General features: G+C 50.7%; 1 long non-coding RNA gene across 2 annotated transcripts in view; it reads left to right on the plus strand.

Annotated features, from left to right (window-relative positions):
* Positions 1-665: 665 nt before the first annotated feature.
* The window catches only part of LOC146422084 (uncharacterized), a 113,765-nt gene continuing 86,727 nt past the window's right edge, over positions 666-27,703 (plus strand). Inside the window, exons 1-3 of one of the 2 annotated variants that reach the window (XR_014848366.1) lie at positions 666-701; positions 1,480-1,554; positions 1,639-1,729. This is a non-coding gene — a long non-coding RNA (uncharacterized LOC146422084). Of the gene's footprint in view, positions 702-1,479; positions 1,555-1,638; positions 1,730-27,703 lie in introns of those variants that run through there. The other variant, XR_014848365.1, reaches the window with a different exon arrangement.

The raw sequence follows: 27,703 nt of genomic DNA on the forward strand, positions 1-27,703 counted from the left end.
TCCCCGCGCCGGGAACGGGACGGGGGGGGCACCGACGGCGGCGGCCGCGTCCCCGCACCGGGTCCTGCGCGCTCGCGGCCCGGCTGCTCGGGTGTCTGCGGCACGGACTGACTGCGGGCTGTGGGGGCTGTCCGGTCAGCGCGGCGCCTGGGCAGGTAAGAAGGAGATACTGGAAAACAGCACGTGCTCCACACTGAGTGGCACACACATACAGGAACGTCGGGGACGATGGAACGGGCAGGGAGTAGAGGACCTGCAGCGGCCGGCCACCGCGAGGCGTGGCTGGTGCCGGTGTTCGGGGCGCTCGGGTGGAGGCTGAGCCGGGACGCTGTGCAGGTGGAGCGGCTGCTGCCGGGACGGGAGAGTGCGTAGCCCTGTTGTGTGGGCTCTGGTGCTTTCGGTGTGTTTACCAGGACCTTGAGATGGAATAGTCGCTCCTTTCAGAAAAATGCAGTTTTTGGAACACTAGGTATGGCTTCTGGACTTTCGCACAGATGTACGAGCTGTTCGGCTGATGAGCATCACCACCCCCAGAAACACCTGGAGATGGTTACCTGATGAGCATCACCACCCCCAGAAACACCTGCTGACGGTTGCCTGATGAGCATCACCACCCCCAGAAACACCTGCTGACGGTTGCCTGAGGAGCATCACCACCCCCAGAAACACCTGCTGACGGTTGCCTGAGGAGCAGCAACCCGGTAAGCAGCAGCTGAGTATAAGAATATATCTAGTATATGTATGTTACATCAATTTTATGTATTTCATGTGGATATATGAAATATAGATATTATACATATCATATTTGGCTATAAAATGGGTAGTAGGTAATATATATTATCTATTGGCTATATCATATGTGGTATATATGAAATATATGGAATGTATGTTAGATGTTATACATATAATATATATGGTATATAATGGAATTCATTTATTTGTATATGTTACTATATGTCTGATGTCTTGCATAGTATATATACATTTTATTGATAATATATATTTTATGTAGAAATATATATAATTTGGTAATGGGAAAAAAAAAAAAAGACAGGAAAAAAAGGAAAAAGCACGGTTGCTAGGGAACAGAGATGCACCCGAGGTGGCATGCTCCCTTTAAAAAAAAAAAAAAAAAAATTAAAATTGAAATAAAGGCACCATGGCAGAGGAAAAGGAAAAGACATTGAGCAAACAAACCAAAAGCGCATGGAACCGGGAAAAAAAAGGTGGAACTAGCTGTACATGAGGAGCAAAGCATTGAAATGAAGGTGGAAAACCAAAGCAGGTAAGAACCATCAGGTTTGTACGTGACTGCAGGGGCTAAGTGAATGTTTGTACTTGTCAAAGATGGTAAGTAGGCACACAGGGGTAAGAATGAAGTAATTGTTGAATGGTTTGGGCACTTCCTTGCTGTTCAAGTGCCTGGTAATGGTATGCAGATGTAGCAGACAGCTCAGTTTTTTACTGTTTCTCTCCTAGACAGGTTTCTTTGAAAGTCACAAAGTTCTCCGAGGGGAATGCCTTAGAAATGCAACACGGCAGGCTGGAAGGGAGGTGAGTCCGCTCCTATGGCGTCCCATTGTGCGCAGGTACCATTTATGAAGGAGCTTATAACGTTTTGTATAAATGCCTGTGAAGGAAATGATGTGGAGAAGACATACTCAGGCGGTGGGTCCTGTCACTGTCACCTGTCAGTAGGTACGAGAGACAGAAGGAGAGAGAGAGAGAAGAGAAGAGAGGAAAGGAAGATTGGAAGGACAGGTAGGGACACATAACAGGACAGCGACAGAGCATATGACCGGGCCGTGGTTCCCGGCGGGCGTTGTGATGTGGGTTCATTCCTTCGGGGAAGGCGTGCGCCGATGCCCGGGCCTGTCCCCCTGCTAAAACTGGGTCGGTGTCTGGCGGCGGGCTCCAGATCTGTCGATGCGAATGCGGTGCTGTGGTGCCAGGCCTAGGCCTGCGGAGAGTGTGCGATGCGTCGGGAAATGCTGCTAGGTAACTGTGAGGGGAAAATGGCGTGGCTGAGGACTGTGGGGCTGGGGGAGGCTTTCCACAGGTGGGCCAAAGAGGATAGCTGTGGCCTGCGTGAGACGGGAGCTTATCACGTGGATCCCGAGGGCTCCCGTTCCCCCCTGAGCTGCTGGACGCTGTGTACAAACCTGCTTCCTGCGGGCATATCCTCTTCGCCCGCTGCATACTGAGGCCTAGAAGATTTGAAGTCGAGCTGCTGGCTTTGATTTAAGTGCATACATACACAGCTGTCCCACAAGGTGAGATGACCTAGGAATAATTTTTCATGCTTGTAATGTGCAAAGCAGCTGTGTGCAGGGAGCCTTTTGGATGGAGTTGTATATGGATGTTTGGTTGAGAAAGATTTAGGAGTCTATGACAGAAATCCCTGAAGTGGAATTTGATGTGTATTTCATGTGGATCTTTCAGTGACTGTATTCGTGTGTTTCACAGGGCTGCCTTCATTGCGAGGCTACTGCGTCCGTGTGGAGCTACATCTGCTGGCACTGGCTGTGATTGTCAAGGCACACGTGGAGAACAAAGTGTCCTGCTGGAGCCTTCACCTCTGGCTGTCCTCTGGACGTGGATAAGGGAAGGTATGTGTCGTGTTTAAAACGTGTCAGAGTTGCCGTACTGCACGGTATGTGTTGCTGAGAAGCACACGTGGAGCATTTTTGCTTTCATGCCTGTTTAGGTAGTGAGATGGATAAGTGCCAAGACATATGTGTGTGCATACAGATCATTGTGCACAGCGTGCTTCCAAGCTTGGTGCAGTAACTGTGGCACCTGTGAGTGGTAAGTGACGTGTGCGAGACGTGGGAGGAAGGTACTGGAAAGCGTGGCAGTTCTGTGGGGAACAAGTGCTACAAAGGCGATGGCCTTGAAATGCCAGGTAGCGGGCTGCAAGTGGGGTGACTGCACTCCTACAGTGGCCTGAAGTGTTCACACAGCGGTCGTGATGAAAGTGAAAACGTGCAGAGGATACCCTCGCACAGTATGTCCTCTCACTTGCATTTCTTTCTAGGTATGAGACGTGAGGAGAGATGAAAAGATGCCAGGAAAGGAAAAAAAAAGAGAGAGTGGAAAAGAGAAGACGTGCGTGCACAGAAAGGCTCACGGAGCTAAGGCGGCACTGCGTGGGTCCTGAGGGCACCGTGACGTCAGGTAATAGACCCCGTAGCCACGGGACGGTGGCCGGAGTTGTCCCCCTGGGAAAGTGGGCTCAGTGTGTGGCAGCAGGCTCAGCATCTGTTGCTCCATATGCACTGCTGTGGTACGTGGCCTAGCACTGCGGAGAGTTTGGAATGCGTGGAAACACCCTGTAAGGTGCCTGTGACATAGGAAATGGCAAGCTTATGTCATGTAAGGGTGGGTGAGGCTTCCCACAGCTGAGGCAAAGAGGATAGATGTTTGTGGCACGGGAGCGGAGCTTACGGCAGGTACCCGAAGGCCTCCTGCTTCCCCCTGAGGTGAGGGAGAGTATGTACAAACCTAGTTCCTGCCGGCATGTACGAGCCGGGATCCTGCGAGCGTTTAGTGTTCGCCCACTGCATGCTGAGGCTTGGACAATTCAATTCAGAGGGCGTTTGCAGGCCTTGCCATTATTGCATACACGCCTGTCCCGGACGGTGAGATGGCTGAGAAGTAATTCTCCGTGAATATAAGAAGGTGGCTGACTGTCAGTGCAAATTATCTGTCCTGAGGGAGGCCTGTGGATGGAGATCTAGAGGAATGATGGAGTGAGGAAGGATGATGAATGTGTGACAACAATCCCTGAAATGGAATGGTATGTGGGTGTTCAGGTCAGTACATACTATGATTACGTAGCAAAAAAGACCGTGAGTGGCTTAGTGAGAAAGATCAGGTCTGTCAAATGACAGAGAAGGGGCCAATGAGGGGGTTCCTGATTGTATAAGAGTGTTGGAAAAGCTTTAGGAAAGAAGGCAGCTTGAAATGTCTTGCTGACAGGTATGGAAAGGGATGTACAGGGTCAGTGACGGTATTTGTGTGTTTCACAGGGCTGCCTGCATTGCAAGGGTAATGCATCCATATGGAGCAACGTGTGCTGGCACATGTGGGATTGTGAAGGCAGACATTTAGAAGAAAGTGCCCTGTTGGAGCCTTCACATCGGGATGTCCTCTGATGTGGATATGGCAAGGTATGTTTGGTATTTAAAGAGTGTCATAGTATGCATAGCAGAAGGTATGTCTTGGTGAGAAACAAACACAGAGCACCTGAGTTCTCATACATGTAGGGGCAGAGGTTTGGAAGTGAAATAGGGAGGTGCCAAGAGATATTCTGTGTGCATCCAGAAAACTATGCAGGGTGCATGTACCAGCTGGATGCAAAAATTGTGACACCTGTGAGTTGCAAGTGACACGTCTAAGAGATCGGAGGCAGGTGCCTGAAGGGAATGCAGTTCTGTGCGGACAAAGTGTTACGAAGGAAATGGCTTTGAAATGCAAGGGATCAGGCTGGATGTGAGATGAGTGCACTCATCAGGTAGCCTGTTGTGTTTCCATACTGCTGGTCATGACAATGACAAGGGTCAGAATGAAATGAGGGGCAAAGGGCACCTTCACACGGTGTGTCCTCTCCCTTTGATATGCTCATAGGTATGAGACACAAGGACCGAAAGAGGAGAGAAAAGGAGCGGTGGAACAACAGATGGCCGCACAGCCAGGGACAGGAACAAAGCTTTATCGGCACTGCGTGAGTCACCGCAGCATCGGGACATCGATTCATGGACCCTGAAGCGACGGCAGTGTGGCCAGGCCTGTCCCCCTGGGCGAGTGGGGTCGGTGAGTTGCAGCAGACTCCACATCTCTTGCTTTACATGCACTGCTGTGGTATGTGGCCTAGCACTGTGCAGGGCCCCTAATGAGTAGAAACATCCTGTAAGGTGCCTGTGACGTGAAAATGGCACGGTTAGTTCATGTGCGGCTGGGTGAGGCTTTCCACGGGTGGGCCAAAGAGGATGCTTGTGTATTGCGTGAGACCGCAGCTTACCGCACGTACCCCGAGGCCTCCCGTTCCGCCCTGAGCTGCGGGACGGTGAGTACGAACCCGGTTCCTGCGGGCGTATCCTCCTCGCCCGCTGCATACTGAGGCCTAGTGGATTTGCTGTGCAGCTGCTGGCTTAGGTCTTAGTGCATACACACCTGTCCCAGAAGGTGAGATGACCTAGCAATAATTTTCCATGCGTGTCATGAGAGGGCCCATTGTCCCTGCAAAGCGGCTGTGTGCAGGGAGACTTGTGGATGGAGTGATATATGGATGTTTGCTGGGCAAGGACAAGGAGTGTGTGACAACAATCCCTGAAATGGAATGCTATGTGCATGTTTGGGCCGGTACATAGTGTGATTATGTCACAAGAGACCCACGGAGTAGCTTAGTGAGAAACATGAACTATGTGAAATGACACAGAAGGGAGCAATGAGGGGATTCCTGATAGTATAAGAGTGTTGGAAAAGCTTTAGGAAAGAAGGCAGCTTGAAATGTCTTGCTGACAGGTATGGCAAGGGATGGACAGTGTCAGTGACAGTACTTGTGTGTTTCACGGGGCTGCCTGTGTTGCAAGGGTGCTGCATCCCTGTGCAGGTACACGTGCTGTTACTCGGTGTGATTCTGAAGGCAGAAATGGAGAAGAATGTGTCCTGTTGGAGCATGCAGCTGTGGCTGTCCTACAGATGTGGATATGGGAAGGTATGTGTTGTGTTTCAGAAGTGTTGCACTTGCCATAGTAGGAGGCATGCATTGCTGAGAAGCAAAAGTGGAGGGGTTGAGGTATTGTACATGCTGAGGCAGAGATTTGAGAGTGAAAGTAAGAAGTGCAAAGACATCCTCTGTGCGCATCTAGAGAATTGTGCGAGGTGTGTTGACAGGCTGGGTGCTGCACTTGTGAGATGACACCTGTGATTTTTAAGTGCCATGGGTACGACATGGGAGGTAGGTGTTGTAAAGAATTGGAGTTGTGAACAGAAAGAGTGCTATGATGGAAATGGCTTTGAAATGCAACACGGCAGGCTGCAACTAAGTCCACTCCTACAGTGTCCTCCTGTGTGTAGATAGTTGTTTTAATGGAATGTGTGACATTCTGTAGAAATAGCAGTGCAGGAATGAATATGCAAAGGAGATGCTCAGACAGTGTGTCCTCTCACTGTCATTTGTTAGTAGGTATAAGGCACAAGCACGAAGCAATGTGAGCGGTCCATGGGTCCCAGGAGCATCCTGAGGTAGGTTAATATAGCCCGAAGTCATGGGCCGATGGCCAGGCCTGTCCCCCTAGCAAAGCAGGGTCAGCATCTTGCAGCAGGCTGCAGCTGTGTGGATATATATGCCATGCTGCAGTGAAAGGCCTATCACTGCAGAGCATGTAGAAGGCATTGAAAGACCCTGTAAGGTAACTGTGACATGAAAATGGCATGATTATGGCATGGGGGGATGCATGAAGATTTGCACAGGTGGGCCAGGGAGGGTAGATGTTTATGGCCTGTAAGCACAGATGACAGCATGTAGGCAAAGGCCTCCTGTTCCCCCCTGAGCTGGGGGACAGTGGGTAGAAACCTGCTTCCTGCAAGGGTATCCTCTGGACCTGCTGCATGCTGAGGCTTCAACACCTTGGAGTGCAGCTGCAGGCTTTGACCTCTTGCAGAAGGTGAGATGAGCGAGGAATAATTTTCCCTGGATTTGATCAGCTAGCTACCTAGCTAGCTAGCTAGGTGGCTGGCTGGCTGGCTGGCTGGCTGGCTGGCTGGCTGGCTGGCTGGCTGGCTGGCTGGTGGGCTGGCTGGCTGGCTGGCTGGCTGGCTGGCTAGCTAGCTGGCTGGCAGGCTGGCTGGTTGGTTGGCTGGTTGGTTGGCTGGCTGGCTGGCTGGCTGGCTGTCAGTCAGTCAGTCAGTCAGTCACAGCAAAGTAGCTGTCTTAAGGGAGACTGGTGAATAGAGGTGTATATGAATGTTTTGCTGAAGAAGAATGATGAGTACATGATAACCCTCCCTGGAATGGAATTGTACGTGGAGGTTTGGGTCAGGAAGTAGGAGGAGTATAGAACAAGAAAGCCTGGGAGCAGGTAAGTGAGAAGGATGAAGTAGGTGAATGGGCTTAGAAGAAGGCACGGATGGGGTTATGGATTGTAGAAGAGGCTTGCAAAAGCTGGAGGAAAGAACATGTCTTGAACTGTCTCGGTGACAGGGAACGGGCAGGGATGTACAGGTTGCAGTAACAGCCTTTGTGTGTTTCACAGGGTTGCCTGTATTGCAAGGACACTACATCCGTGTGGAGCTCCGTGGACTGGCACTCGGTGTGATTGTCAAGGCAGAAATGGCAAAGAATCTGTCCTCAGGGAGCATGCAGCTCTGGCTGTCCTAAGCATGCTGATATGAGAAGGTATGTGTCACGTTTCAAAAGTGTTGCACTTGCCGGAGCAGGAGGCATGCATTCCTGAGAAGCAAGCATGGAGCACTTGAATTTTGCTACATGCTCAGGCATAGATTTGACACTGAAAGAGAAAAGCACAAAGAGATACTGTGTGCACATAGGGAGAGGGATACTGTATGCACATAGGGAGAGTTGCACAGGTCGTGTTTACAGGCTCGCTGCAGTAATTGTGAGACCTGTGAGGTCTAAGTGGCATGTGTAAGACACAGTAAGACATGTCTAGGAGGTCGATGTTGCAAAGAATTACTGTTATGAGCAGAAAGGGTGCTACGAAGGCAATGGCTTTGAAATACAGCACGGCAGGCCCAAAAGTGATGGAAATCCACTCCTACAGCGCCCTCTGGTGTCGAGGTACTGTTTCTGATGGAACTTGGGACGTTCTCTACAAATACCTGGGAAGGAATGGATGTGCAAAGGAGACCCTGGCAGGTTGTATCCTGTCACTGGCAACTGGTCTTAGGTTTGAAAGACACAAGGACAGAGAGGAAGAGAAAAAGAAGAGGGGAGGGACAGGTAGGGCCACAGGAACAAACATGGACAAAGCAATGTGAGCGGTCCATAGGTCCCGGGGCCATCCTGAGGTAGGTTAATATAGGCTGAAGTCATGGGTCGATGGCCAGGCTTGTCCCCCTGGCAAAGCAGGGGCAGCGTCTTGCCGCAGGCTGCAGATGTGTGGATATACATGCATTGCTGCGGTGCAAGGCCTAGCACTGCACAGCGTGTGGAATGCATTGAAACACCCTGTAAGGTAACTGTGACATTAAAATGGTATGGTTATGGCACGTGGGGCTGGATGGGGAATTGCACACGTGGGCCAAGGAGGGTAGATGTTTATGGCCTGGGAGCACAGATGACAGCATGTAGGCAAAGGCCTCCTGTTCCCCCCTGAGCTGGGGGACAGTGGGTACTAACCTACTTCCTGCAAGCATATCCTCTTTGCTCGGTGCACACTGAAGCTTGGACCATTTGGAGTGCAGCTGCAGGCTTGGACCTCTCCCAGAAGGTGAGATGACTGAGGAATAGTTTTCCCTGAATGTGATCAGCTAGCTAGCTAGCTAGCTAGCTAGGTAGCTAGCTAGGTAGGTAGGTGGCTGGCTCACTGTCTGTCCATGAGTAAGTGCAAAGTAGCTGTCTTGAGGAAGACTGGTGGATACAGGTGGATATGAGTGTTTAGGTGAAGACGAATGATGACTATGTGATAACCCTCCCTGGACTGGAATGCTACGTGGATTTTTGGGTCAGGAAGTAGGAGGAGTATGGAACAAGTGAGCCTGGGAGTGGGCTGGTGAGAAGGATGAAGTAGGTGAATGGACATAGAAGGAGATGGTGAGGAGGTTATGGATTGTTGAAGAGGCTTGCAAAAGCTGGAGGAAAGAATGTGCCTTGAAGTGTCTTGGTGACAAGGAACGTGCAGGGATGTACAGGCTGCAGCAACAGTCTTTGTGTGTTTCTCAGGGTTGCCTGTATTGCAAGGACACTACATGCATGTGGAGCTCCATGGGCTGGCACGTGGTTTGAGTATCAAGGCTGAAATGGAGAAGAATCTGTCCTCAGGGAGCATGCAGCTCTGGCTTTCCAAAGTATGCTGATATGAGAAGGTATGTGTCACGTTTCAAAAGTGTTGCACTTGCCACAGCAGGAGGCATGCATTCCTGAGAAGCAAGCATGGAACACTTGAATTTGGGTACATGTTGAGGCATAGATTTCTCAGTGAAAGAGAAAAGTACAAAGAGATACTGTGTGCACATAGGGAGAGGGATACTGTATGCACATAGGGAGAGGTGTACAGGTCGTGTTTACAGGCTCGGTGCAGTAATTGTGAGACCTGTGAGGTGTAAGTGGCATGTGTAAGACACGGTAAGACATGTGTAAGACGTGGGTGTTGCAAAGAATTGCAGTTCTGAGCAGAAAGGGTGCTACAAAGGCAAGGGCTTTGAAATGCAGGACGGCAGGCCCAAAAGGGATGGAAATCCACTCCTACAGCGCCCTCTGGTGTCGAGGTACTGTTTAGGATGGAACTTGTGACGTTCTCTAGAAATACCTGGGAAGGAATGGATGTGCAAAGGAGTCCCTGGCAGGTTGTGCCCTGTCACTGGCATCTGGTCTTAGGTTTGAAAGACACAAGGACAGAGAGGAAGAGAAAAAGAAGAGGGGAGGGACAGGTAGGGCCACAGGAACAAACATGGACAAAGCAGTGTGAGCGATCCACAGGTCCCAGGGCCATCCTGAGGTGGCTTAATGTAGCCTGAAGTCATGGGTCGATGGCCAGGCCTGTCCCCCTGGCAAAGCAGGGGCAGCATCTTGCAGCAGGCTGCAGATGTGTGGATATACATGCATTGCTGCGGTGCAAGGCCTAGCACTGCAGAGCATGTGGAATGCATTGAAACACCCTGTAAGGTAACTGTGACATGAAAATGGTATGGTTATGGCATGTGGGACTGGATGGGGATTTGCACAGGTGGGCCAAGGAGGGTAGATGTTTATGGCCTGGCAGCCAGATGACAGCATGTAGGCAAAGGCCTCCTGTTCCCCCCTGAGCTGGGGGACATTGGGTACAAACCTACTTCCTGCAAGCATATCCTCTTTGCTCGGTGCACGCTGAAGCTTGGACCTCTCGCAGAAGGTGACAGGAATGAGGAATGATTTTCCCTGAATGTGATCAGCTAGCTAGCTAGCTAGCTAGGTAGGTAGGTGGCTGGCTCACTGTCAGTCCAGCAGTGAGTAAGTGCAAAGTAGCTGTCTTGAGGAAGACTGGTGGATACAGGTGTATATGAATGTTTAGGTGAAGACGAATGATGATATGTGATAACCCTCCCTGGAATGGAATTGTACGTGGAGGTTTGGGTCAGGAAGTAGGAGGAGTATGGAACAGGAAAGCCTGGGAGTGGGTTGGTGACAAGGATGAAGTAGGTGAATGGGCATAGAAGGAGGCACTGAGGGGGTTATGGATGGTAGAGAAGTGTTGCAAAAGCTGGAGGAAAGAATGTGGCTTGAAGTGTCTCTGTGACAGGGAACATGCAGGGATGTACAGGTTGCAGCAACAGTATTTCTGTGTTTCACCAGGTTGCCTGTATTACAAGGGCACTACATGCATGTGGAGCTCCATGGGCTGGCACGTGGTTTGAGTGTCAAGGCAGAAATGGAGAAGAATCTGTCCTCGGGGAGCGTGCAGCTCTGGCTTTCCAAAGTATGCTGATATGAGAAGGTATGTGTCACGTTTCAAAAGTGTTGCACTTGCCGGAGCAGGAGGCATGCATTGCTGAGAAGCAAGCATGGAACACTTGAATTTTGCTACATGTTCAGGCATAGTTTTGACAGAGAGAGGGAAAAGTACAAAGAGATACTGTGTGCACATAGGGAGAGGGATACTGTATGCACATAGGCAGAGTTGCACCGGTCATGTTTACAGGCTGGGTGCAATAATTGTGAGACCTGTGAGGTGTAAGTGCCATGAGTAAGACACAGTAAGACATGTCTAGGAGGTCGATGTTGCAAAGAATTGCAGTTATGAGCGGAAAGGGTGCTACGAAGGCAAGGGCTTTGAAATGCAGGACGGCAGGCCCAAACGTGATGGAAATCCACTCCTACAGCGCCCTCTCGTGTCGAGGTAGTGTTTCTGATGGAACTTGGGACGTTCTCTAGAAATACCTGGGAAGGAATGGATGTGCAAAGGAGACCCTGGCAGGTTGTGCCCTGTCACTGGCATCTGGTCTTAGGTTTGAAAGACACAAGGACAGAGAGGAAGAGAAAAAGAAGAGGGGAGGGACAGGTAGGGCCACAGGAACAAACATGGACAAAGCAGTGTGAGCGATCCACAGGTCCCGGGGCCATCCTGAGGTGGGTTAATGTAGCCTGAAGTCATGGGTCGATGGCCAGGCCTGTCCCCCTGGCAAAGCAGGGGCAGCGTCTTGCCGCAGGCTGCAGATGTGTGGATATACATGCATTGCTGCGGTGCAAGGCCTAGCACTGCAGAGCATGTGGAATGCATTGAAACACCCTGTAAGGTAACTGTGACATGAAAATGGTATGGTTATGGCATGTGGGACTGGATGGGGATTTGCACAGGTGGGCCAAGGAGGGTAGATGTTTATGGCCTGGCAGCAGACGTGACAGCATGTAGGCAAAGGCCTCCTGTTCCCCCCTGAGCTGGGGGACATTGGGTACAAACCTACTTCCTGCAAGCATATCCTCTTTGCTCGGTGCACGCTGAAGCTTGGACCATTTGGAGTGCAGCTCCAGGCTTGGACCTCTCACAGAAGGTGACAGGAATGAGGAATAATTTTCCCTGGATGTGATCAGCTAGCTAGGTAGGTAGGTGGCTGGCTCACTGTCACTCCGTGAGTGACTAAGTGCCAAGTGGCTGTCTTGAGGAAGACTGGTGGATACAGGTGGATATGAGTGTTTAGGTGAAGACGAATGATGACTATGTGATAACCCTCCCTGGAATGGAATGGTACGTGGATTTTGGGGTCAGGAAGTAGGAGGAGTATGGAACAGGAAAGCCTGGCAGTGGGTTGGTGACAAGGATGAAGTAGGTGAATGGGCATAGAAGGAGGCAATGAGGGGGTTATGGATGGTAGAGAAGTGTTGCAAAAGCTGGAGGAAAGAATGTGGCTTGAAGTGTCTCTGTGACAAGGAACATGCAGGGATGTACAGGTTGCAGCAACAGTATTTCTGTGTTTCACCACGTTGCCTGTATTGCAAGGACACTACATGCATGTGGAGCTCCATGGGCTGGCACGTGGTTTGAGTATCAAGGCTGAAATGGAGAAGAATCTGTCCTCAGGGAGCATGCAGCTCTGGCTTTCCAAAGTATGCTGATATGAGAAGGTATGTGTCACATTTCAAAAGTGTTGCACTTGCCGGAGCAGGAGGCATGCATTCCTGAGAAGCAAGCATGGAACACTTGAATTTTGCTACATGTTCAGGCATAGTTTTGACAGAGAGAGGGAAAAGTACAAAGAGATACTGTGTGCACATAGGGAGAGGGATACTGTATGCACATCGGCAGAGTTGCACCGGTCATGTTTACAGGCTGGGTGCAATAATTGTTAGACCTGTGAGGTGTAAGTGGCATGTGCAAGACACGGTAAGACATGTCTAGGAGGTCGATGTTGCAACGAATTGCAGTTATGAGCGGAAAGGGTGCTACGAAGGCAATGGCTTTGAAATGCAGGACGGCAGGCCCAAAAGTGATGGAAATCCACTCCTACAGCGCCCTCTGGTGTCGAGGTAGTGTTTCTGATGGAACTTGGGACGTTCTCTACAAATACCTGGGAAGGATGGATGTGCAAAGGAGACCCTCAGTTGTGTCCTGTCAATGGCATCTGGTCTTAGGTTTGAAAGACACAAGGACAGAGAGGAAGAGAAAAAGAAGAGGGGAGGGACAGGTAGGGCCACAGGAACAAACATGGACAAAGCAGTGTGAGCGATCCACAGGTCCCGGGGCCATCCTGAGGTGGCTTAATGTAGCCTGAAGTCATGGGTCGATGGCCAGGCCTGTCCCCCTGGCAAAGCAGGGGCAGCATCTTGCAGCAGGCTGCAGATGTGTGGATATACATGCATTGCTGCGGTGCAAGGCCTAGCACTGCAGAGCATGTGGAATGCATTGAAACACCCTGTAAGGTAACTGTGACATGAAAATGGTATGGTTATGGCATGTGGGACTGGATGGGGATTTGCACAGGTGGGCCAAGGAGGGTAGATGTTTATGGCCTGGCAGCAGACATGACAGCATGTAGGCAAAGGCCTCCTGTTCCCCCCTCAGCTGGGGGACATTGGGTACAAACCTACTTCCTGCAAGCATATCCTCTTTGCTCGGTGCACGCTGAAGCTTGGACCATTTGGAGTGCAGCTGCAGGCTTGGACCTCTCGCAGAAGGTGACAGGAATGAGGAATGATTTTCCCTGAATGTGATCAGCTAGCTAGGTAGCTAGGTAGCTAGCTAGGTAGGTAGGTGGCTGGCTCACTGTCACTCCGTGAGTGAGTAAGTGCCAAGTGGCTGTCTTGAGGAAGACTGGTGGATACAGGTGGATATGAGTGTTTAGGTGAAGACGAATGATGACTATGTGATAACCCTCCCTGGAATGGAATTGGACGTGGATTTTTGGGTCAGGAAGTAGGAGGAGTATGGAACAGGAAAGCCTGGCAGTGGGTTGGTGACAAGGATGAAGTAGCTGCATGGGCATAGAAGGAGGCACTGAGCGGGTTATGGATGGTAGACAAGTGTTGCAAAAGCTGGAGGAAAGAATGTGGCTTGAAGTGTCTCGGTGACAAGGAACATGCAGGGTTGTACAGGTTGCAGCAACAGTATTTCTGTGTTTCACAGGGTTGCCTGTATTGCAAGGACACTACATGCATGTGGAGCTCCATGGGCTGGCACGTGGTTTGAGTATCAAGGCTGAAATGGAGAAGAATCTGTCCTCAGGGAGCATGCAGCTCTGGCTTTCCAAAGTATGCTGATATGAGAAGGTATGTGTCACGTTTCAAAAGTGTTGCACTTGCCGGAGCAGGAGGCATGCATTCCTGAGAAGCAAGCATGGAACACTTGAATTTTGCTACATGTTCAGGCATAGTTTTGACAGAGAGAGGGAAAAGTACAAAGAGATACTGTGTGCACATAGGGAGAGGGATACTGTATGCACATAGGCAGAGTTGCACCGGTCATGTTTACAGGCTGGGTGCAATAATTGTGAGACCTGTGAGGTGTAAGTGGCATGTGTAAGACACGGTAAGACATGTCTAGGAGGTCGATGTTGCAAAGAATTGCAGTTATGAGCAGAAAGGGTGCTACGAAGGCAAGGGCTTTGAAATGCAGGACGGCAGGCCCAAAAGTGATGGAAATCCACTCCTACAGCGCCCTCTGGTGTCGAGGTAGTGTTTCTGATGGAACTTGGGACGTTCTCTAGAAATACCTGGGAAGGAATGGATGTGCAAAGGAGACCCTGGCAGGTTGTGCCCTGTCACTGGCATCTGGTCTTAGGTTTGAAAGACACAAGGACAGAGAGGAAGAGAAAAAGAAGAGGGGAGGGACAGGTAGGGCCACAGGAACAAACATGGACAAAGCAGTGTGAGCGATCCACAGGTCCCGGGGCCATCCTGAGGTGGCTTAATGTAGCCTGAAGTCATGGGTCGATGGCCAGGCCTGTCCCCCTGGCAAAGCAGGGGCAGCGTCTTGCAGCAGGCTGCAGATGTGTGGATATACATGCATTGCTGCGGTGCAAGGCCTAGCACTGCACAGCATGTGGAATGCATTGAAACACCCTGTAAGGTAACTGTGACATGAAAATGGTATGGTTATGGCATGTGGGACTGGATGGGGATTTGCACAGGTGGGCCAAGGAGGGTAGATGTTTATGGCCTGGCAGCAGACGTGACAGCATGTAGGCAAAGGCCTCCTGTTCCCCCCTGAGCTTGGGGACAGTGGGTACAAACCTACTTCCTGCAAGCAGATCCTCTTTGCTCGGTGCACGCTGAAGCTTGGACCATTTGGAGTGCAGCTCCAGGCTTGGACCTCTCGCAGAAGGTGACAGGAATGAGGAATAATTTTCCCTGAATGTGATCAGCTAGCTAGCTAGCTAGGTAGCTAGCTAGGTAGGTAGGTGGCTGGCTCACTGTCACTCCGTGAGTGAGTAAGTGCAAAGTGGCTGTCTTGAGGAAGACTGGTGGATACAGGTGGATATGAGTGTTTAGGTGAAGACGAATGATGACTACATGATAACCATCCCTGGAATGGAATGGTACATGGATTTTTGGGTCAGGAAGTAGGAGGAGTACGGAACAGGAAAGCCTGGCAGTGGGTTGGTGACAAGGATGAAGTAGGTGAATGGGCATAGAAGGAGGCACTGAGCGGGTTATGGATGGTAGAGAAGTGTTGCAAAAGCTGGAGGAAAGAATGTACCTTGAAGTGTCTCTGTGACAAGGAACATGCAGGGATGTACAGGTTGCAGCAACAGTATTTCTGTGTTTCACCAGGTTCCCTGTATTACAAGGGCACTACATGCATGTGGAGCTCCATGGGCTGGCACGTGGTTTGAGTGTCAAGGCTGAAATGGAGAAGAATCTGTCCTCGGGGAGCATGCAGCTCTGGCTGTCCTAAGTATGCTGATATGAGAAGGTATGTGTCACGTTTCAAAAGTGTTGCACTTGCCACAGCAGGAGGCATGTATTCCTGAGAAGCAAGCATGGAGCAGTTGAAATTTGCTACATGTTCAGGCATAGATTTCACAGTGAAAGAGAAAAGTACAAACAGATACTGTGTGCACATAGGGAGAGTGATACTGTATGCACATAGGGAGAGGTGTACAAGTCGTGTTTACAGGCTCGGTGCAATGATTGTGAGACCTGGAAGGTGTAAGTGGCATGTGTAAGACACGGTAAGACATGTGTAAGACGTGGGTGTTGCAAAGAATTGCAGTTGTGAGCAGAAAGGGTGCTACGAAGGCAATGGCTTTGAAATGCAGGACGGCAGGCCCAAAAGTGATGGAAATCCACTCCTACAGCGCCCTCTGGTGTCGAGGTACTGTTTAGGATGGAACTTGGGACGTTCTCTACAAATACCTGGGAAGGAATGGATGTGCAAAGGAGATGCTCACACGCTGTGTCCTGTCACTGGCATCTGGTCTTAGGTTTGAAAGACACAAGGACAGAGAGGAAGAGAAAAAGAAGAGGGGAGGGACAGGTAGGGCCACAGGAACAAACAGGGACAAAGCAGTGTGAGCGATCCACAGGTCCCGGGGCCATCCTGAGGTGGCTTAATGTAGCCTGAAGTCATGGGTCGATGGCCAGGCCTGTCCCCCTGGCAAAGCAGGGGCAGCATCTTGCAGCAGGCTGCAGATCTGTGGATATACATGCATTGCTGCGGTGCAAGGCCTAGCACTGCAGAGCATGTGGAATGCATTGAAACACCCTGTAAGGTAACTGTGACATGCAAATGGTATGGTTATGGCATGTGGGACTGGATGGGGATTTGAACAGGTGGGCCAAGGAGGGTAGATGTTGATGGCCTGGCAGCAGACGTGACAGCATGTAGGCAAAGGCCTCCTGTTCCCCCCTGAGCTGGGGGACATTGGGTACAAACCTACTTCCTGCAAGCATATCCTCTTTGCTCGGTGCACACTGAAGCTTGGACCATTTGGAGTGCAGCTCCAGGCTTGGACCTCTCACAGAAGGTGACAGGAATGAGGAATAATTTTCCCTGGATGTGATCAGCTAGCTAGCTAGCTAGCTAGCTAGGTAGGTGGCTGGCTCACTGTCACTCCGTGAGTGAGTAAGTGCCAAGTAGCTGTCTTGAGGAAGGCTGGTGGATACAGGTGGATATGAGTGTTTAGGTGAAGACGAATGATGAGTACATGATAACCCTCCCTGGAATGGAATGGTACGTGGATTTTTGGGTCAGGAAGTAGGAGGAGTATGGAACAGGAAAGCCTGGCAGTGGGTTGGTGACAAGGATGAAGTAGCTGAATGGGCATAGAAGGAGGCAATGAGGGGGTTATGGATGGTAGAGAAGTGTTGCAAAAGCTGGAGGAAAGAATGTGGCTTGAAGTGTCTCGGTGACAAGGAACATGCAGGGATGTACAGGTTGCAGCAACAGTATTTCTGTGTTTCACCAGGTTCCCTGTATTACAAGGGCACTACATGCATGTGGAGCTCCATGGGCTGGCACGTGGTTTGAGTGTCAAGGCAGAAATGGAGAAGAATCTGTCCTCGGGGAGCGTGCAGCTCTGGCTGTCCTAAGTATGCTGATATGAGAAGGTATGTGTCACATTTCAAAAGTGTTGCACTTGCCAGAGCAGGAGGCATGCATTGCTGAGAAGCAAGCATGGAGCACTTGAATTTTGCTACATGCTCAGGCATAGATTAGAGAGTGAAAGACAAAACTACAAAGACATACTGCGTGCACATAGGAAGAGTGATACTGTATGCACATGGGGAGAGTTGTACAGGTCGTGTTTACAGGCTCACTGCAGTAATTGTGAGACCTGTGAGGTGTGAGTGGCATGTGTAAGACACGGTAAGACATGTGTAAGACGTGGGTGTTGCAAAGAATTGCAGTTCTGAGCACAAAGGGTGCTACAAAGGCAAGGGCTTTGAAATGCAGGACGGCAGGCCCAAAAGTGATGGAAATCCACTCCTACAGCGCCCTCTCGTGTCAAGGTAGTGTTTCTGATGGAACTTGGGATGTTCTCTAGAAATAACTGGAAAGGAGTGGATGTGCAAAGGAGACCCTCACATGTTGTGTCCTGTCAATGGCATGTGGTCTTAGATTTGAAAGACACGAGGACAGAGAGGAAGGGAAAAAGAGGAGAGGAGGGACAGGTAGGGCCACAGGAACGAACACAGACACAGCAACAGGAGCGGTCCATAGGTCCCGGGGGCATCCTGAGGTGGCTTAATATAGCCCGAAGTCTTGGGCCGATGGCCAGGCCTGTCACCCTGGCAAAGCAGGGTCAGCATCTTGCAGTAGGCTGCAGATCTGTGGATTTATATGCAGTGCTGCCATGAAAGGCCTAGCACTGCACAGCATGTGGAGTGCATAAAAAGACCCTGTAAGGTAACTGTGACATGAAAATGGCATGTGTGTAGCATGTGGGGCTGGATGAGGGCTTGCACAGGTGGGCCACAGAGGGTAGATGTTTATGGCCTGTAAGCACAGATGACAGCATGTAGGCAAAGGCCTCCTGTTCCCCCCTGTCCTGGGGGACAGTGGGTAGAAACCTGCTTCCTGCAAGGGTATCCTCTGGACCTGCTGCATGCTGAGGCTTCCACAGCTTGGAGTGCAGCTGCAGGCTTTGACCTCTTGCAGAAGGTGAGATGACTGAGGAATAATTTTCCCTGGATTTGATCAGATAGCTAGCTAGCTAGCTAGCTGGCTGGCTGGCTGGCTGGCTGGCTACCTAGCTAGCTGGCTGGCTGGCTGGCTGGCTACCTAGCTAGCTGGCTGGCTGGCTGGCTGGCTGGCTACCTACCTACCTAGCTAGCTAGCTAGCTGGCTGGCTGGTTGGTTGGCTGGCTGGCTGGCTGGCTGGCTGGCTGGCTGGCTGGCTGGCAGGCTGGCTGGCTGGCTGGCTGGCGGGCTGGCTACCTACCTAGCTAGCTGGCTGGCTGGTTGGTTGGCTGGCTGGCTGGCTGGCTGGCTGGCAGGCTGGCTGGCTGGCTGGCTGTCAGTCAGTCAGTCAGTCAGTCAGTCACAGCAAAGGAGCTGTCTTAAGGGAGACTGGTAAATAGAGGTGTATGTGAATGTTTTGCTGAAGAAGAATGATGAGTACATGATAACCCTCCCTGGAATAGAATTGGACGTGGAGGTTTGGGTCAGGAAGTAGGAGGAGTATAGAACAAGAAAGCCTGGGAGCAGGTAAGTGACAAGGATGAAGTAGGTGCATGGGCTTAGAAGAAGGCACGGATGGGGTTATGCATTGTAGAAGAGGCTTGCAAAAGCTGGAGGAAAGAACATGTCTTGAACTGTCTCGGTGACAAGGAACGGGCAGGGATGTACAGGTTGCAGTAACAGCCTTTCTGTGTTTCACAGGGTTGCCTGTATTGCAAGGACGCTACATCCATGTGGAGCTCCATGGGCTGCCACTCGGTGTGATTGTCAAGGCAGAAATGGCAAAGAATCTGTCCTCGGGGAGCATGTAGCTCTGGCTGTCCTAAGTATGCTGATATGAGAAGGTATGTATCACGTTTCAAAAGTGTTGCACTTGCCAGAGCAGGAGGCATGGATTCCTGAGTAGCAAGCATCGAGCAGTTGAATTTTGCTACATGTTCAGGCATAGATTTCACAGTGAAAGAGAAAAGTACAAAGAGATACTGTGTGCACATAGGGGGAGGGATACTGTATGCACATAGGGAGAGTTGTACGGGTCGTGTTTACAGGCTCACTGCAGTAATTGTGAGACCTGTGAGGTCTAAGTGGCATGTGTAAGACACAGTAAGACATGTCTAGGAGGTCTAAGTTGCAAAGACTTGGAGTTCTGAGCAGAAAGGGTGCTACGAAGGCAATGGCTTTGAAATGCAGGACGGCAGGCCCAAAAGTAATGGCAATCCACTCCTACAGCGCCCTCTGGTGTCGAGATACTGTTTGTGATGGAACTTGTGACGTTCTCTAGAAATACCTGGGAAGGAATGGATGTGCAAAGGAGACCCTCGCACGGTGTGTCCTGTCACTGGCATCTGGTCTTAGATTTGAAAGACACAAGGACAGAGAGGAAGAGAAAAAGAAGAGAGGAGGGACAGGTCGGGCCACAGGAACAAACAGGGACAAAGCAATGTGAGCGGCCCATAGGTCCCGGGGCCATCCCGAGGTGGGTTAATGTAGCCTGAAGCCATGGGTCGATGGCCAGGCCTGTCCCCCTGGCAAAGCAGGGGCAGCGTCTTGCAGCAGGCTGCAGATGTGTGGCTATACATGCATTGCTGCAGTGCAAGGCCTAGCACTGCAGAGCATGTGGAATGCATTGAAACACCCTGTAAGGTAACTGTGACATGCAAATGGTATGGTTATGGCATGTGGGGCTGGATGAGGATTTGCACGGGTGGGCCAAGGAGGGTAGATATTTATGGCCTGGCAGCAGACATGACAGCATGTAGGCAAAGGCCTCCTGTTCCCCCCTGAGCTGGGGGACAGTGGGTACTAACCTACTTCCTGCAAGCAGATCCTCTTTGCTCGGCGCACGCTGAAGCTTGGACCATTTGGAGTGCAGCTGCAGGCTTGGACCTCTCGCAGAAGGTGACATGACTGAGGAATGATTTTCCCTAGATGTGATCAGCTAGCTAGCTAGCTAGCTAGGTGGCTGTCTCACTGTCACTCCGTGAGTGAGTAAGTGCAAAGTAGCTGTCTTGAGGAAGGCTGGTGGATACAGGTGTATATGAATGCTTAGGTGAAGACAAATGATGACTATGTGATAACCATCCCTGGAATGGAATGCTACGTGGATTTTTGGGTCAGGAAGTAGGAGGAGTATGGAACAGGAAAGCCTGGGAGTGGGTTGGTGACAAGGATGAAGTAGGTGAATGGGCATAGAAGGAGGCACTGAGGGGATTGTGGATGGTAGAGAAGTGTTGCAAAAGCTGGAGGAAAGAATGTACCTTGAAGTGTCTCTGTAACAGGGAACAAGCAGAGATGTACAGGTTGCAGCAACAGTATTTCTGTGTTTCACCAGGTTCCCTGTATGACAAGGGCACTACATCCGTGTGGAGCTCCATGGGCTGGCACGTGGTTTGAGTGTCAAGGCAGAAATGGAGAAGAATCTGTCCGGGGGGAGCATGCAGCTCTGGCTGTCCTAAGTATGCTGATAGGAGAAGGTATGTGTCACGTTTCAAAAGTGTTGCACTTGCCACAGCAGGAGGCATGGATTCCTGAGAAGCAAGCATGGAGCACTTGAATTTTGCTACATGCTCAGGCATAGATTTGAGAGTGAAAGACAAAACTACAAAGAGATACTCTGTGCACATAGGGAGAGGGATAGTGTATGCACATGGGGAGAGTTGTAAAGGTCGTGTTTACAGGCTCGGTGCAGTAATTGTGACACCTGTCAGGTGTAAGTGGCATGTGTAAGACAAGGTAAGACATGTGTAAGACATGGGTGTTGCAAAGAATTGCAGTTGTGAGCAGAAAGGGTGCTACGAAGGCAATGGCTTTGAAATGCAGGACGGCAGGCCCAAAAGTGATGGAAATCCACTCCTACAGCGCCCTCTGGTGTCGAGGTACTGTTTAGGATGGAACTTGGGACGTTCTCTACAAATACCTGGGAAGGAATGGATGTGCAAAGCAGACCCTCCCACGGTGTGTCCTGTCACTGGCATCTGGTCTTAGGTTTGATACACACAAGGACAGAGAGGAAGGGAAAAAGAGGAGAGGAGGGACAGGTAGGGCCACAGGAACGAACAGGGACACAGCAATAGGAGCGGTCCATAGGGTACCAGGGGCATCCTGAGGTGAGTTAATATAGACTGAAGTCATGGGCCGATGGCCAGGCCTGTCCCCCTGGCAAAGCAGGGGCAGCATCTTACAGCAGGCTCCAGATGTGTGGATATACATGCATTGCTGCACTGTAAAGCATGTGGAATGCATTGAAAGGCCCTGTAAGGTAACTGTGACATGAAAATGTTTTCTTTATGGCACATGGGGCTGGATGAGGGTTTGCACAGGTGGGCTAAGGAGGCCATGTTTATGGCCTTCGACAAGAGGTGACAGCATGTAGGCAGAGGCCTCCCGTTCCCCCCTGAGCTGGGGGACAGTGGGTACAAACCTACTTCCTGCAAGCATATCCTCCTTGCTAGGTGCATGCTGAAGCTGGGAACATTTGGAGTACAGCTGCAGGGTTTGACATCTTCCAGAAAGTGAGATGAATGAGAAAAAAATTTTCCCTGGATGTGATCAGCTAGGTAGGTAGGTAGGTAGGTAGGTAGGTAGGTAGATAGCTGGCTGGCTGGGTGGGTAGCTGGCTGGCTGGGTGGGTGGCTGGCTGGCTGGCTGGCAGTCAGTCAGTCAGTCAGTCAGTCACAGCAAAGTAGCTGTCTTAAGGGAGACTGGTGAATAGAGGTGTAGATGAATGTTTTGCTGAAGAAGAATGATGAGTACGTGATAACCCTCCCTGGAATGGAATTGGACGTGGAGGTTTCGGTCAGGAAGTACGAGGAGTATGGAACAAGAAAGCCTGGGAGCAGGTAAGTGACAAGGATGAAGTAGGTGTATGGGCTTAGAAGAAGGCACGGATGGGGTTATGGATTGTAGAAGAGGCTTGCAAAAGCTGGAGGAAAGAACGTGTCTTGAACTGTCTCGGTGACAGGGAACGGGCAGGGATGTACAGGTTGCAGTAACAGTATTTCTGTGTTTCACCAGGTTGCCTGTATGACAAAGGCACTACATCCCTGTGGAGCTCCATGGGCTGGCACGTGGTTTGAGTATCAAGGCAGAAATGGAGAAGAATCTGTCCTGGGGAAGCATGCAGCTCTGGCTTTCCAAAGTATGCTGATATGAGAAGGTATGTGTCACGTTATAAAAGTGTTGCACTTGCCACAGCAGGAGGCATGGATTCCTGAGAAGCAAGCATGGAACACTTGAATTTTGCTACATGTTCAGGCATAGATTTCACAGTGAAAGAGAAAAGTACAAAGAGATACTGTGTGCACATGGGGAGAGTGATACTGTATGCACATAGAGAGAGTTGTACGGGTCGTGTTTACAGGCTCGGTGCAGTAATTGTGACACTTGTGAGGTGTAAGTGGCATGTGCAAGACACAGTAAGACATGTCTAGGAGGTCGATGTTGCAAAGAATTGCAGTTCTGAGCAGAAAGGCTGCTACAAAGGCAAGGGCTTTGAAATGCAGGACGGCAGGCCCAAAAGTGATGGAAATCCACTCCTACAGCGCCCTCTGGTGTCGAGGTCGTGTTTCTGATGGAACTTGTGACGTTCTCTAGAAATACCTGGGAAGGAATGGATGTGCAAAGGAGACCCTGGCAGGTTGTATCCTGTCACTGGCAACTGGTCTTAGGTTTGAAAGAGACAAGGACAGAGAGGAAGAGAAAAAGAAGAGGGGAGGGACAGGTCGGGCCACAGGAACAAACATGGACAAAGCAGTGTGAGCGATCCACAGGTCCCGGGGCCATCCTGAGGTGGCTTAATGTAGCCTGAAGTCATGGGTCGATGGCCAGGCCTGTCCCCCTGGCAAAGCAGGGGCAGCGTCTTGCAGCAGGCTCCAGATGTGTGGATATACATGCATTGCTGTGGTGCAAGGCCTAGCACTGCAGAGCATGTGGAATGCATTGAAACACCCTGTAAGGTAACTGTGACATGAAAATGGTATGGTTATGGCACGTGGGGCTGGATGGGGATTTGCACAGGTGGGCCACAGAGGGTAGATGTTTATGGCCTGTAAGCACAGATGACAGCATGTAGGCAAAGGCCTCCTGTTCCCCCCTGTCCTGGGGGACAGTGGGTACTAACCTGCTTCCTGCAAGGGTATCCTCTGGACCTGCTGCATGCTGAGGCTTCCACAGCTTGGAGTGCAGCTGCAGGCTTTGACCTCTTGCAGAAAGTGAGATGACTGAGGAATAATTTCCCTGGATTTGATCAGATAGCTAGCTAGCTAGCTGGCTGGCTGGCTGGTTGGTTGGCTGGCTGGCAGGCTGGCTGGCTGTCAGTCAGTCAGTCTGTCAGTCAGTCAGTCACAGCAAAGGAGCTGTCTTAAGGGAGACTGGTAAATAGAGGTGTATATGAATGTTTTGCTGAAGAAGAATGATGAGTACATGATAACCCTCCCTGGAATGGAATGGTACATGGAGGTTTGGGTCAGGAAGTAGGAGGAGTATAGAACAAGAAAGCCTGGGAGCAGGTAAGTGACAAGGATGAAGTAGGTGCATGGGCTTAGAAGAAGGCACGGATGGGGTTATGCATTGTAGAAGAGGCTTGCAAAAGCTGGAGGAAAGAACATGTCTTGAACTGTCTCGGTGACAAGGAACGCGCAGGGATGTACAGGTTGCAGTAACAACCTTTCTGTGTTTCACCAGGTTGCCTGTATTGCAAGGACGCTACATGCATGTGGAGCTCCATGGGCTGCCACTCGGTGTGATTGTCAAGGCAGAAATGGAGAAGAATCTGTCCTCGGGGAGCATGTAGCTCTGGCTGTCCTAAGTATGCTGATATGAGAAGGTATGTATCACGTTTCAAAAGTGTTGCACTTGCCAGAGCAGGAGGCATGGATTCCTGAGTAGCAAGCATAGAGCAGTTGAATTTTGCTACATGCTCAGGCATAGATTGGAGAGTGAAAGAGAAAAGTACAAAGACATACTGTGTGCACATAGGGGGAGGGATACTGTATGCACATGGGGAGAGTTGTACAGGTCGTGTTTACAGGCTCACTGCGGTAATTGTGAGACCTGTGAGGTCTAAGTGGCATGTGTAAGACACAGTAAGACATGTCTAGGAGGTCTAAGTTGCAAAGAATTGCAGTTCTGAGCAGAAAGGGTGCTACGAAGGCAAGGGCTTTGAAATGCAGGACGGCAGGCCCAAAAGTGATGGAAATCCACTCCTACAGCGCCCTCTCGTGTCGAGGTAGTGTTTAGGATGGAACTTGGGACGTTCTCTAGAAATACCTGGGAAGGAATGGATGTGCAAAGGAGACCCTCGCACGGTGTGTCCTGTCACTGGCATCTGGTCTTAGGTTTGAAAGACACAAGGACAGAGAGGAAGAGAAAAAGAAGAGAGGAGGGACAGGTCGGGCCACAGGAACAAACAGGGACAAAGCAATGTGAGCGGTCCATAGGTCCCGGGGCCATCCCGAGGTGGGTTAATGTAGCCTGAAGTCATGAGTCGATGGCCAGGCCTGTCCCCCTGGCAAAGCAGGGGCAGCGTCTTGCCACAGGCTGCAGATGTGTGGATATACATGCATTGCTGCAGTGTAAGGCCTAGCACTACACAGCATGTGGAATGCATTGAAACACCCTGTAAGGTAACTGTGACATGCAAATGGTATGGTTATGGCATGTGGGACTGCATGGGGATTTGCACGGGTGGGCCAAGGAGGGTAGATATTTATGGCCTGGCAGCAGACATGACAGCATGTAGGCAAAGGCCTCCTGTTCCCCCCTGAGCTGGGGGACAGTGGGTACTAACCTACTTCCTGCAAGCATATCCTCTTTGCTAGGTGCATGCTGAAGCTTGGAGCATTTGGAGTGCAGCTGCAGGCTTTGACATCTTCCAGAAAGTGACATGAATGAGGAATAATTTCCCCTGGATGTGATCAGCTAGCTAACTAGGTAGGTAGCTAGGTAGGTAGCTAGGTAGGTAGGTAGCTAGGTAGACGGCTGGCTGGCTGGCTGGCTGGCTGGCTGGCTGGCTGGGTGGCTGGCTGGCTGGCTGGCTGGCTGGCTGACTTTCAGTCAGTCAGGCAGTGCAAAGTAGCTGTCTTGAGGGAGACTGGTGGATACAAGTGTATATGAATGTTTTGGTGAAGAATGATGAGTACATGATAACCCAACCTGAAATAGAATTGTACGTGGAGGTTTGGGTCGGGAAGGTGGAGGACTGTGGAACAAGACAGCCTGGGAGTGGGTTGGTGACAAGGATGAAGTAGGTGAATGGGCATAGAAGGAGGCACTGAGGAGGTTATGGATTGTAGAAGAGGCTTGGAAAAGCTGGAGGAAAGAATGTGCCTTGAAGTGTCTCGGTGACAAGGAACATGCAGGGATGTACAGGCTGCAGCAACAGTCTTTGTGTGTTTCACAGGGTTGCCTGTATTGCAAGGACACTGCATCCGTGTGGAACTCCATGGGCTGCCACTCGGTGTGATTGGCAAGGCAGAAATGGCAAGGAATCGGTCCTGGGGGAGCTGCAACTCTGGCTGTCCTAAGTATGCTGGTAGGAGAAGGTATGTGTCATGGTTCAAAAGTGTTGCAGTTGCCATAGCAGGAGGCATGTATTGCTGAGAAGCGAGCAAGGAGCGGTTGGAATCTGGGCAGCTGTTCAGGCATAGTTTTGAGAGAGAGAGGGAAAAGTGCAAAGAGATAGTGGGTGCACATAGGGAGAGTTGGGCAGGTCGTGTTTACAGGCTCGCTGCAATAATTGTGAGACCTGTGACTTGTCAGTGCCATGTGTAAGACATGGGACAAAGGTGTTGGAAAGAAGTGCAGTTGTGAGCAGAAAGGGTGCTACAAAGGCAATGGCTTTCAAATGCAAGACAGCAGACTGGAAGTGACAGAAGTCCACTCCTACAGCACCCTCTCGTGTCAAGGTAGTGTTTCCGGTGGAACTTCTGACGTTCTCTATAACACTTCGGAAGGAATGGATGTGCAAAGGAGACCCTCGCAGGGTGTGTCCTGTCACTGGCATGTGGCCTTAGGTTTGAAAGACACAAGGGCGGAGAGGAAGGGAAAAAGAGGAGAGGAGGGACAGGTAGGGCCACAGGAACGAACAGGGACTCTGCAATAGGAGCGGTCCATAGGTCCCGGGGGCATCCTGAGGTGGCTTAATATAGCCCAAAGTCATGGGCCGATGGCCAGGCCTGTCCCCCTGGCAAAGCAGCATCAGCATCTTACAGCACGCTGCAGCTGTGTGGATATATATGCCATGCTGCAGTGCAAGGCCTAGCACTGCAGAGCATGTAGAAGGCATTCAAAGACCCTGTAAGGTAACTGTGACATGCAAATGGCATGGTTATGGCATGTGGGAGTGGATTAAGGTTTGCACAGGTGGGCCACGGAGGGTAGATGTTTATGGCCTGCAAGCAGAGATGACGGCATGTGGGCAAAGGCCTCCCATTCCCCCCTGAGCAGGGGGACGGTGGGTACAAACCTACTTCCTGCAAGCGTATCCTCTCGGCCTGCTGCGTGCTGACGCTCAGACAACTTGGACTGCAGCCGCGGGCTTTGCCTCTGTGCGTACACACCTCTTGCAGAAGGTGACATGACTTCATAATAACTTTGCCTGGACATAATCAGCAGCTGGCTGAATGTCAATACAAAGTATGTGTCTTCAGAGAAACTTGTAGATGGAGTGAGATAGGAAGGTTTGGGTGAAGAAGAATGCAGAGGGTGTGATGACCATCCCTGGAGGGGAATTGCAACTCTGCAGAGTATGGAGTGCATGCACTGTTGGACAGCCTTTGCTGCAGGCAAGTGTGAAGAAGCCCTGCAGATGAATTAGAAGGTATTAGACTGGGTAGTTGCAGTGGGATGACATGGGTGGGGTCAGAGATAGTGCACGTGATTGAGAATTGGTAGAATACTGTGAAACTTTGATGTGCTCCTGTGGCTGAGCAGGCCTGAAGCCCTCCGCTGTGTCACAACTTCAACAGGCAGCTGGTGGGTAGGAGGCCCAGGAGGAGATGGCATCAGGCGCTCGGACTAGCACGTGTGCATAGCCGTGCAGAAATGACTGACACGTGTGTCATTCTCTTCCAGATGGTGGGGTTTCGCTGCTGCTAGAGTTGCCTATCCCGGCGAGGATATTGTGTTGAAGAGAAGAGAAAGATGGCATCTGTTCTGTTCCAAAAGGTGTAGAAAACAAAATGACATGAAAGGCTACTGAAGGAAAATTGTTGGGACTGACTGCTACTGTTGGAAAATGTATCAGCTTAAAAATATTGTGTCACTGGAGTCAAAGGTTTGATTTGGGTTTCCCCTGGGAAAAGGAATTTTTGATTTCTTCCAGGGCAAGGTTGTGCCAGATGACGTCTGGTGAATTCAGCATACCAAGAGATTGGGATTGACCCCCAAAGATAAGCACAAAGAGAAGCACTTTGAACAGAACATCC

The sequence above is a fragment of the Lichenostomus cassidix genome, unplaced genomic scaffold, assembly GCF_008360975.1.
Source record: "Lichenostomus cassidix isolate B80296 unplaced genomic scaffold, HeHo_3.0 HiC_scaffold_47, whole genome shotgun sequence".
Taxonomy (NCBI): domain Eukaryota; kingdom Metazoa; phylum Chordata; class Aves; order Passeriformes; family Meliphagidae; genus Lichenostomus; species Lichenostomus cassidix.